This window comes from Petaurus breviceps, unplaced genomic scaffold (assembly GCF_028583685.1).
Source record: "Petaurus breviceps papuanus isolate PSGF00001 unplaced genomic scaffold, PetGlider_PUasm1.0 551, whole genome shotgun sequence".
Lineage (NCBI taxonomy): Eukaryota > Metazoa > Chordata > Mammalia > Diprotodontia > Petauridae > Petaurus > Petaurus breviceps.
The window spans coordinates 19,439,978-19,453,104 of NW_027186372.1; positions in this window are offsets into that span (position 1 = coordinate 19,439,978).

The following is a 13,127-nucleotide window of genomic DNA, read 5'->3' on the forward strand; positions in this document are numbered from 1 at the left end:
TACAAAACACTTTTTATAAAAATAAAGTCACTTTTAGATAATTGGAGAAATATTAATTGTTCATGTGTGGGCAGAACCAATGTAATAAAAATGACAATTCTACCTAATATACTTATTCAATGCCACCCCAATTACATTATCAAAAATATTTTATTGAATTAGAACTCTTTCAAATTTATAAGAGTATTAGTCATTTCCCCAACTGACAAATGGTCAAAGGATATAGACAGGTATTTTTTCTATAAAGAATTCAAAACTACATATAGTCATATGAAAAAAAATGCTCTAAATCATTATTGGAAAGAGAATTCAAATTAAAACAAAATTGAGATATCATCTCACACCTATCAAATTGGTTAAAATGATAGAAGGGGGAAATGACAAATGTTGGAGGGGGTATGAAAAAAATTGAGATGTTAATATGCTTGGTAGAACTGTAAACTGATCCATCCATTTGGAAAGTGACCTGTAATTATGCCCAAAGGGTTATAAAATTGTGTTCTACCCTTTAACCTAGCAATACTACTGTTAGGTTTGTTTTCCAAGGTGATCAGGGTAAAAAGATAAAAGACAACCCAAAATGTTCTAAAATATGTATTGCCACTCTCTTTGTGGAGGCTGAGGGGACACTTTTCAAATGGGAAATAGCAAAGCAAGTTGTATTATGAGTTTGATGGGATACTATTGAGATGTAAGAAATTATGATTTGTTTGATTTTAGGAAAAAGCATGGAAGGACTTGCATGAAATAACAAAAAAGTGAAACAAACAAACCTAGAGGATGTTGTATACAGTAAATTGTTTGAAGCATTATTGTGAACAACCAATTTATTCTGATAATTACAAATAATTAAATTAGCCACAAAGAACCTATGGAAGAAGATGCTATCTTCCTCCAGAGAAAGAACTGATAATATAAAATATACGTATTATGCTTCCACATCTACTTATGAATCTATATCAAATGGTGGCCTTCTGTAGTATGAGGCGGGGAGGGAGGAAGACAGTTCAAAATTTAAAATGTAATAATTAAAAAAAAAGATTAGAGATTTTTGACTTCTAAAAGCCAAGATGGTGGAGTAAGGTATAAATCACCACAATCCTCCCATTTTCACCTGCAAACAACCATAAAATAGAACCCTCAAACACATCCTGGAATAGAAGGACCTGCAAAAAATGGGATGAAATAATCTTTTAGCTCAAGAAACTTGGAAGTTTGGCAAGAAAGGTCAGTCTCACTCTGCTAAAAGGGGAGTACAGTTCAGGACAGGAACCATCCCAGTAAGCCAGCAGCAAGCATCACCTCATCAAGCCACTGGGAAATCTTGAGCCCTACTGTGATGGAACAGGAAAACACCAATATCAGGGCCCCCCAGGTGCCTTAGGATAGCCAGGGAAACTGACAGTATCTGGCTCAAAGAACCACCATAAGCTTTAGTGCAACCCCCAGAAAATAGTCATTCTCAAATGACCAGACATCCAGGGCTTTAATGTAGCCCAAGGAAAAAAGCAGAAATACTCCACTGTCCTTAGCTCACACCAGATACTACCACTAGCACTGCTGATCAGTACCAGGTAAGCTGCTAAACCCCTGCTAACCTCCAGCAGTGCCAACTACCCCACACAAAACCCACTCAGCACTGCACCAGACATGAGGATCCCCTGTGGGCCTGAGGACAACAGCAGCACAGCACTAGGTATACAGCCAGGAAGCTGTAGACCCTGGCACCAGATCCCTGACACAGTGACCCTTCCACATCAGAGCAGAGCTCAAATTAACAACAAAAAAAAAAACAGCCAAAAAAAGATGAGCAAAAAAATAACCAACCAAAAACCAACCAACAAAACAAAAGAATCTGACCATGGAAAGTTATTATGGTGATTGGGAGATCAAGATATGAACTCAGAAGATGATGATAATGTCAAAACTCCTATAGACAAAACCCCAAAGAAAAAATGGGAGTGTTCTCAAGCTCATAAAGGAGTTTAAAAATCATACAAAGAGGTACAAGAAAAATTGGGAAAAGATTGGAAAAACAACTGACCTGGAAAATAGATAAAGGAGACATAATTTCAGAACCATTGGACTTCCTAAAATTCATACTCAAAAGGAAGACCTGGGCAGCATCTTTCAAGAAATTATTAAAGAAAACTGCCATCTATCCTGGAAACAGGGCAAAAGAAGCATTGAAAGAATCCACTGGGAGGGGTGGAAGGTGGTGGAGCCAATATGGCAGAATGGAAGCAGTAACTTTTCAAAGCTCCTCCAAGAATCCCATCACTAAACTTTAAAAAATGAATCTGAATGGATTTTGGAGTGAAAGAATCCACTGGGAGACAGAGCATGGCAGAATCCAGCCCAAGAAAGTGCCCATAGGTGTTTGGGCAGGGAGAGTGCAGAGCACACGGAGGCTGCACCAGCAGGACTAAAGATCAGGCTACAGCAGAGAGAGAGAAGGAGCCCCAGCCAGCAGACTCACACACCCCAAGGGCGATTTGCAGCAGTCTCACCAGCATCTCACCACAGGAGGGGAGAATCCCTCAGAGCTATGTAAGAGAAAGCAGAGCTGGGTAAGATAAAGGATAGGGCCCAGAGCAGTGACAGCAGCTTCCGCTGGGGCTGTCAGCCCGCAGCCTAGAAGTTTAAAAATCACCTGCCTGATTTTCCAGGGGCCAGCATGGCAAAGTAAACTCTAGCTGCTTTGATTCCCCCTCCCTGACCTAGAAAACCCAGAGATAAATGTCTCAGCCAGAGTAAAATCCTGAAATATTGGAAATAGTCTCAGTCTTGGGAGTCAGGGAGAAAGGGTGTAACTGAGGCAGTAAGGAGTCTGATGGGAAGGGTCCCAACAAGCCCAACCTCACCTGACCAGCAAGAGTTCCCAAAGCCCAAAGGTTGGAGCCAGAAAGCACTAACAACAGAAGCCCAGGTGGACCACAGCACTCACCTGCTGAGTCTGCCTGTGCTGTAGCCCAGGGACATAGAGGCAGAAATTTGAAGCAGCCAGACCACCCCTCCCCTGCAGGTTACTCTTTGAGCCTTAGGGTAACTCAGGAAAAACACTGAGAATCCTGGCCTTGGCCTCAGTCTAGACACCTAGAGGCTACAGCACACAAAGTCACCATCAGGCCCTTAGCTCCCAGCCTGAGAAATTAGGAAATAGGAAATTAGAGTGGGAAGAAAGGAAGCTGAGAAGGAGAAGGAGAAGGCAAGAAAATCAATCAGAGCTTATTATAGTGAGAAAGAACAACTAAATACAGAGGACAACATGGACTCTGTACTCACACCTGAGACCAAAGAAGGAAATATAAACAGGACTCAAGTCCAAAAAGCATTCTTGGAGGAGCTCAAGAAAGATTTTAAAAGCCAGATTAGAGAGGTGGAAGATAAATTTAAATCTACAGTGACCAAATTGGAAAAAAAGTCTCACCAAAGAAAACAAATCCTTAAAAAGTAAAAATTGTAACCTAACTAGAGAAAATGCCTCCCTAAAAAAGAACCTTCAAAAACTAACCAAAGAAAATAATTCCTTAAAAATTAGAATCAGTCAAATTGAAGCTCAGGACTCTATGATGCATCAAGAGTCAAGCAAGCAAAACATGAATATTGCAAAATTAGAAGAAAGTGTAAAATATCTCACTGGAAAAACAACTGACCTAGAGAACAGAACCAGGAGAGATAACCTAAGAATTATTGGTCTACTGAAAAGCCATGATGAAAAAAGCAGCCTGGAAAAAATCCTTCAAGAGATTGTAAAAAAAAATCTGTCCTGAAGTCCTAGAACCAGAAGGTAAAATAGTTATTGAAAGAATTCACCGGACTCCTCCTCAAAGAGATCCCAAATTGAAAACTCCAAGAAATATAGTAGCCAAATTTCAGAATTACAGGGTTAAGGAAAATATACTGCAAGCAGCCAAAAAGAAACAATTCAAATATCCTGGAACTATAGTCAGGATTACACAGGACCTAACAGCTTCTACATTAAAAGATCAAAGGGATTCAAATTTGATATTTTGTAAGGCAAAAGAGCTAGGACTGCAACCAAGGATCAACTACCCAGCAAAACTGTGCATAATCTTTGAGGCAAGGAGATGGTTATTTAATGAAATAAGGGACTTCCAGAATTTCCCGATGAAAAAGTCAGAGCTCAATAGAGAATCTAGTTTCCAATTTCAAGACTCAAGAGACATAAAAAGGTAAGCAAGGAAAACATACACTCACACACACGTACACAGGCACACTGATGCACACATGCACATAACTTGGGATGCAATAAGAACAAACCATTTACATCCCTATATGAGAAGCTGATGCCTGTCAATATTAAAATTTATATGATTATCATGACCTTTAAAAAGGGATATACATAGATAGAGGGTATGGATATAAATGAACTAATCTGATGATAAAAAAACAAACAAACTTATTAAGGGGTTCAAAGGTACTGTAATGGGATGAAAGGAAAGGAGGAGGCAGAAAAAGGTAAATTATGCTATATGAAGAGGCATAAAGAATACTATAATAGAGGGGAAGGAGAGAGGGAGATGAACATCAGTTGAACATTATTCTCATTGGTTCTGGTTCAAAGAGGGATCAACATAGTCAATTAAGTTTAAGATTCTAACATGAAAAGATCCAAAAACTCATTATAATAGAGGGAAAAGAGGGAGGGAGAGGAACACTGTATGAAATTTACTCTCATTGACTTGGAATCAAAGAGGGAATAACATACAGTGATAAGTATAAAAATCCATTGTGCCCTACAGGCAGTAGGAGAGTTAAGGGTGGGGGGGAGGAGGAATAAGAAAGAGGGTTAGACGGGAGGGGAATAGTAATAAGAGAAAAGGGTAGGTAAAGAAGGGATGTCACAGGGAGGGTATACTGAGGGAGGTGGTGGTCAAAAGTAAACCCTTAAGGAGGGGAAGGGAGAAGAAAGAAACCAAAACATAAACAGGGGAGGGAATAGGATGGAGGGAAAGAGACAGGTAGTAATCATTACTGTGAATGTGAATGGGATTACTTCTCCCATAAAATGGAGGCAGATCGCAGAATGGATTAAAAACCATTATCCTACAATATGCTATCTACAAAAAACACATTTGAAACAAGGGGATATGCACAGGGTAAAGGTAAAATGCTGGAGTAGAATATATTATGTTTCAGCTAAAGTAAAAATAAAAAAAAACAGGGGTAGCAATCATTATCTCAGATAAAGCAAAAGCAATAATAGATCTAATTAAAAGAGATAAGGAAGGAAACTATATTCTCCTAAAAGGCACCATCGAAAATGAAGCAATATTATTACCTCACATATATTCACCAAGTGGTATAGTGTCCAAATTCCTAGAGGAGAAGTTAAGGGAATTAGAGGAAGAAATAGACAGCAAAACTATACTAGTGGGCCCCTTAATCTCCCCCTCTCTGTATTTGATGAATTTAACCTCAAAATAAGCAAGAAAGAAATTATGGAGGTGAATAGAATTTTAGAGAGGCTAGATATGATAGATCTGTGGAGAAAACTGAATGGGGTTAAAAAGGATAATACCCTCTCAGTGGTACATGGCACATACACAAAAATCGACCATGTACTAGGGCATAAAATCCTCACAATTCAGTACAGATAGGCAGAAATATTAAATGCATCATTCTCAGGCCATGATGCAATAAAAATCATATGCAATAAAGGGCCATGGAAAAATAGAGTAAAAACAAATTGGAAACTAAACAATTTAATCCTAAAGAATGAGTGAGTCAAACAAGAAATTATAGAAACAATCAGTAACTTCATTCAAAAGAATGACAATAACGAGACAGTATACCAAAATTTGTGGAATGCAACAAAGGCAGTTCTTAGGGGAAGTTTTATATCCCTGAGTGCATATATAAATAAATTAGAGAAAAGGGAGGTCAATGAATTGGGCATGCAATTTAAACAGCTAGAAAAAGGACAAATTGAAAATCCCAATTAAATAATAAATTAGAAATAATGAAAACCAAAGGAGAGATGAATAAAATTGAAATTAAGAAAACTATTGAATTAATAAATAAAACTAAGAGCTGGTTTTGTAAAAAAAAAAAAACAATAAAATTGATAGACACTTAGCCACTATGATAAAAAAAGAAAGAAGAAAACAAAATTATCAGTATCAAAAATGAAAAAGATGAAGCTACTTCCAATGAAGAGGAAATTAAAACAATAATTAGGAATTATTGTGCAAATTGTATGCACATAAATTTGACACTCTTAATGAAATGGATGAATATTTACAAAAATATAAGTTGCCTGGATTAACTGAAGAGGAAGTAAATTACTTAAATAACCCGATTTCAGAAAAGGAAATCAAACAAGCCATCAGTGAACTCCCAACGAAAAAATCTCCAGGGCCAGATGGATTTACTAGTGAATTCTATCAAACATTTAGAGAACAATTGATTCCAAATACTCTACAAACTATTTGGGAAAATTAGTGAAGAAGGAGTCCTACCAAATTCCTTTTATGACACAAATATGGTACTGATACCCAAATCAGGAAGAGATAAAATGGAGAAAGAATATTATAGACCAATTTCCCTCATGAATATAGATGCAAAAATGTTAAATAAAATATTAGCAAAAAGACTACAGCAATTTATCACAAGAATAGTACACTTTGATCAGGTAGAATTTATTCTAGAAATGCAAGGATGGTTTAATATTAGGTAAACCATCAATATAATTGATCATATCAACTCTAAAACTAGGAAAAACCACATGATTATCTCAACAGATGCACAAAAGGGTTTTGACAAAATACAACATCTATTCCTATTTATAACAACAGAAAGTATAAGAATAAATTAAGCCTTCCTTAAAATAATAGGTAGCATCTATTTAAAGCCATCAGCAAGTATTATATGTAATCTATATGTTAATATATGGTAATCTAGAAGCATTTCCAATACAATCAGGTGTGAGACAAGGTTGTCCACTATAAGCCCTCTTATTCAATCTGGTACTAGAAATGTTAGCAGTAGCAATTAGAGAAGAAAAAGAAATCAAAGTAATAGAATTAGGCAAAGAAGAGACCAAGCTATGACTCTTTGTAGATGATATGATGATATACATAGAGAATCTTAGAAAATCAAGTAAAATACTACTTGAGGCAACAAATAAATCTGGCAAAGTTTTAGGATATAAAAAAAACCTGTGTTAATCCTTGGCCTTCCTATATATTTCTAATGAAATCCAACAACAAGAGATAGAAAGAGAAATCCCATTTAAAGTTACTGTAGACATTATAAAATATTTGGGAATCTCCCTGCCAAAACAAACCCAGGACCTATATGAACTCAGCTACAAAACACTTTTCACACAAATAAAGTCAGTTGTAACTAAATGGAAAAATATCAATTGCTCATGGCTGTGGCGAGCTAATATAATGAAAATGACAATTTTCCCTAAATTAAATTACATATTTAGTGCCACACCAATCAATTTACCAAAAATTAATTTATAGAACTAGAAAAAATAATAACAAAATTCATTTGGAAAAACAAAAGGTCTAGAATATCAAGGGAATTAATGAAAAGAAATTCTAGGAAAGGTGGTCTAGATATACCAGATTTTCAACTGTATTATAAAGTAGCAGTCATCAAAACTACTTGGTACTGGCTGAGGAATAGAGCAATGGATCAATGGAATAGACTGGGTACACGAGACTTAGCAGTCAATTATTATCGTAATCTACTGTTTGATAAACCCAAAGACCTCAGGTTTTGTGGTAAGAACTCTCTCTATTTGACAAAAACTGCTAGGAAAACTGGAATATAGTATGCCAGAAACTGGGTATAGACCATTATCTAACACCATATACCAAAATCATGTTGAAATGGGTGCATGATCTAGGTATAAAGGCTGATACTGAAAGCAATCTTGGAAAGCAAGGAATAGTTTACCTGTCATATTTATGGAGAGGTGAAGAATTTATGACCAAAAAAGAATTAGAAAGCATTATAAAATGCGACATGAATAATTTTGGTTATTACATGAAATTGAAAAGCTTCTGTACAAACAAAGCCAATGTAACCAAGATTAAGAGGGAAGTGGAAAATTGGGAAAGAATTTTTACAACCAGTGTCTCTGATAAAGGCCTCATTTCTAAAATATACAGAGAATTTAGTCAAATCTATAAGAATACAAGTCATCTGATATATGGTCAAAGAATATGAACAGGCAGTTTTCAGAGGAAGAAATTAGATATTTTTAAGCATATAAAATATTATAAATCACCAGCGATTAGAGAAATGCAAAGCAAAACAACTCTGAGGTAATACATCTCACCAGTCAGATTGGCTAAGATGACAAAACAGAAAAATGACAAATGCTAGAGTCGATGTGGAAAAATTGGAACACTAATGCATTGTTGGTGGAGTTGTGAACTGATCCAACCATTCTGGAGAGCAATCTGGATCTATGCCCAAAGGGCTAAAGTAATTTCATACCCTTTGACCCAGCAATATCACTTCTAGAGTTGTATCCCAAAGAGATCATAGAAGTAGGAGGAAGACCCATATGTACAAAAATATTTATAGCATTTCTTTTTGTGGTTTCAAAGAATTGGAAATTAAGGGGATGCCCATCAATTGGGGATTTGCTAAACAAGGTGTGTTATATGAATGTAATGGAATACTATTGTGCTATGAGAAATGACGAGCAGATGGACTTCATTTTTACCTGGAGAGGCTTATACAAACTGATACTGGGTGAGAAACGCAGAACTAGGAGAAATTTGTACACAATCACAGACACAACTATGTGTGATGAACAAACTTTGATAGACTGGACTCTTCCCAGCAATGCAGGGTTATAAGTCACCTCCAAAAGACTCGTGATGGAGAAAGATGTCTTAATCCAGAGAAAGAACTAGGAACAGAGCTTGAATGCAGATTGAAGAAAACTACCTTCTCTCTGTCTTTTTCTTGTTTTTTTTTCCCCCTCTTTCCCAGTGTTCATTCCATCGGTTACAAGACTTCTTTATAACCTGACTAATGTCCAATGTGAAACTATTTGTAGATCCTATACTTGATTACATGCTATCATGGGGGCCGAGTGGGGAAGAAGGGGGAGAAAATTTGAAACTCAAGTAATTGTGCAATTGAATCCTGTAAACTAAAAGTAAACAAACAAATTAATAAAGACCAAAAAAAAATTTAAAAAATAAATAAAGATTTGTTATTATATGCAGCAGGCAAATATTCATCAGGAAATAAAATTGAAAAAGAAAAAAAAGAAAGAATCCATTGATCTCCTCAGGAAAGAGACCCCCAAATAAAAACTCCAAGGAACATTTTGTTTAAATTACAGAACTATTAGATCAAGAAAAAATACTGCAAGTGACCAGAAAGGAAATTCAAATGTTGAAGAGACACAATCAGGATAACACAGGCCTTAGCAGCTGCATGTTTAAAGGATAGGAGGTCATGGAACATGATATTCCAGATGGCAAAGATCTAGGACTATAACCAAGAGTCACCTAGCTGGTGAAATTAAACAAAGCTTCAAGGGAAAAATTTGTCATCCAACAAAATATTAGTACTTCACACTTTTATATGTAGAAGACCAAAACTGAAGAAAAAAAATTATCTCCAATATTAAAACCCAAGAGAAACCCAAAAATGTAAAAACAAACAGACAAAAATATGAGGGGTTCAGCAGAGTTGAACTGTTTATATCCCTACATGAGAATATGGTACTTGTAATTCTTAGTACAATTAGAATGAATGTACATAGACAGAGGGTATTTGTATAAGGTGAATTTGACAAAAATAATTAAGGGTTGAGAAAGAGGAGTACACTGGGTGCAGAAGGAAGGAAGAGCTAAAATGGGCTAATTTATTTCACGTGAAGAGGAACAAAAGACTTATTATAGTGGAAGAGAAGATGGAAGGGTGAATAATGTAGATCATTTGAATCTTACTATCATCAGATGTGGCCCAAAGAGGGAGTAATATACTCAATCAGTTGAATACAGAAATCTATTTTACCTGATGGGGAAGTAAGAGGAGATGAGATTAAGTAGAGGAAAGGGGAACTGACAGAAGGGAAGGCATATCAGGGATTGCGGCAGACAGGAGCAAAACAATGGTGAGAAGGGAAGGGTTAAAGAAGAGAGAGGAAAAATAGGAGGGAAAACAAGATGGAGGGAAATACAGAGTCATCACAATTGAATGTGAATGGGATGGACTCTTCCATGAAATGGAAGCAGATAACATTGAGGATCAAAAACCGGTATCCTGCAATATGTTGTATACAAGAAACAGACTTGAAGCAGAGAGACACTGAGAGAGTAAAGTGAAGGTGCTGGAGTAGAATCTAGTATGCTTCAGATGAAGTAAACCAAAATAAAAAGAAAGCATAGCAATCCTGATCTCAGAGAAAGCAAAATCAAAAATAGATGTAATTAAAAGGGGATAAGGAAGGAAATGGCATGTTGCTAAAATGTACCATATATAATGAAATAATATTAATATTAAACATAGTATATAGTATATATGAGTACAGTATCAATACTAAACATATCACTGATTGGCATAGCATAAAAATTCTTAAAGGAAAAGTTAGGTGAGCTACAGGTTCATGACAAAACAAGAGATAAAGAGTATTACAAAAATGTAAAATAGATAATTTTGATTATATCAAATTAAAAAAAATTCACAAATGAAACCAATGCATTCAAGATTAGAAGGAAAACAGAAAGATGGGAAACAATCTTTATAGCTAGTATATCTGAAAAAGGCCCCATTTTTCAAATATATAGAGATTTGAATTATGTTTATAAGAATACAAGCCATTCCCCAATTGATATAATGATCAAAGGATATGAACAGGTGGTTTTCAGAAAAGAAATCAAAGTCATATATAAGCATATGAAGAATAACCCAACTTTTCTCAGCAACATGATGTAATAGTAATGTAATTTGAAGATCCCCTTGTTTTGGCAAGCACTTAGCAACTTGTTTCAAGTGTGGTTGTATCAGGTATTATGATCCAGAACTTGTGAATCCCACAGTAGGAGGAACTTCCTGTTGTAACAGAAAGGGGTGAAAAAGGGAGGACCTAATAACTTATGTAAGGAAAATTCCAAGCTGAGAGAGGCCAGAATTTCTCTCAGTGAGCCTCTGGGGGCTGGGCTGCTATTGCTGGACTGAGGACTGAACTGAGAATTGAGAACAACTGAGAAGAGAAATGAGAACTGGGAACTGAGACGGAACTTCTTGGAGCAAGCCACGTGGAGGCTGAAGAGGAGAGGCCCAGGTTGGAGAAAGTGATTTTGATTTTGTGAACAGAGCTTCTACTGAGACTTTTCTTCTGGGAACTTCTGAGAGCTTCTGAGAACCAGGTTGAGGAACTATTGTAAGCTAGAGAGGAGGATCCCTGCTTTAGGGAACCTATTCTGTTGTGAAGGATTGGGCATGTGGGTGTTCACTGCATTAACCATGTGTTCTGTCTTCAAGGTTACTGTAATGACTTTGACTTTCTGGTTCTGGGACTAAGTTTCCTGGTATTTGAATAAGTACTTGAGGTGGATTAGACACTATGAGCTTTGATATGGAACAGGGACTGCACAGGGAGCTGGACAAGGAACTGGGATCTGTCTGCCTTTGAACTCATGTGGTGGTTGGTTAGATTCAGGCAGCAGCTGGGACCATGGAAGAGGAGCCATGGAATCTGAGATTCTGCCTCAAGTCAAGCTGAAAAGACCTCTCCTTTGATATTTAATGCTGACAGATGAGACTGTAACTTACTTGTGAACTAGGGGTGAATGGACTTTGTACTTTCCACTATCCCTTAAGAGGGTACTGAGTAGTGACTGATGATATTGTAACTTGATTGCACTCCATAGGTGGAGGACTTTAACCTTTGTACTTTGTGTTAAATAAGGAGGCTTGCCTCCTTAAGGGTGATTGAATGATTGAGTTACTAAATGATTGAGTTATTAAATGAATGTACTTTGTTTAAAACTATGTGATCACTTTGGTGCAAACTATGTGGCCATTTTAGTAAAAAATTGTAACACTGTGAATGTTGTACCTTGATTTTCTGTGAATTTTTTGTCTTAGTTTGTTACTGAACAGATAGAGAGTTTACTATACTGTGTAATCAGAACCTTGGAAAGCTGTTCCTATCAATAGTCCTATGGAAAGCTGCTCATGCTTCGCTTTACACATGAGGATCCAAGGCAAGGACAAAGGACTCATGAATGAAAATACAGATAAGGAGCTAATGGACTCTGAATGTGGATTGAAGCATACTTTTTCACTTACTTTAGTCTTTTTTTATCTGTTTCTTTTTTCACAATTGTTACTAATATGGAAATATGTTTTACATTATAGTAGATGTAAAGCCTAAATCAAATTGTTTACCATTTTAATAAGAAGGGGGGAAGGGAGGAAGGCAGAAAAACTGAACTCAAAAACTTGTAAAAATGAATGTTATAAATTGTCTTGACATGTAATTGGTAAAACTATTATTAAAATACAGCCATTTGCAACACACACACATACACACAGGATTTGAATAATATAAGGTATAAATTGAAAGGGGACAAAGCTGAACTAGTTAAAAAGGGTCAAAACACCTCAGTGGGCATATTTATTGAGTAAACGAGATCAATATGTAAGCATACCTCAGAGATATTGTGGGTTTTGTTATAGACTACTGAAATAAAGAAAATGTAGCAATAAAACTGGACACATGAATTTTTCTTTTTGGTTTCCCAGTTCACATAAAGGTTGCATTTATACTGTAGTCTAGTAAGCATGTAATAGTATTATATCTTTAAAAAGTGTACATTCCTTAATTAAAAAATTCATTTGCTAAAATGTTCTAAGCATCATCAGAGCCTGCAACCATCTTTTTCTGTTCTTACTTTGATGTTAATGGATGCTGCAATTAAAAAAATAAAACAATGAAGCTTGATTCATTCATAATTTTCACTTGAACACTTAGAGGCCATTGTTTGGTTATTAATTGGCCTACTTTCAATATTATTATGTCTCAGGAATAGGGAGACCCTGAGAGGAGAGACACAGAGAGAGAGACAGAGACAGAGAGAGAGAGAGAGAGAGAGAGAGAGAGAGAGAGAGAG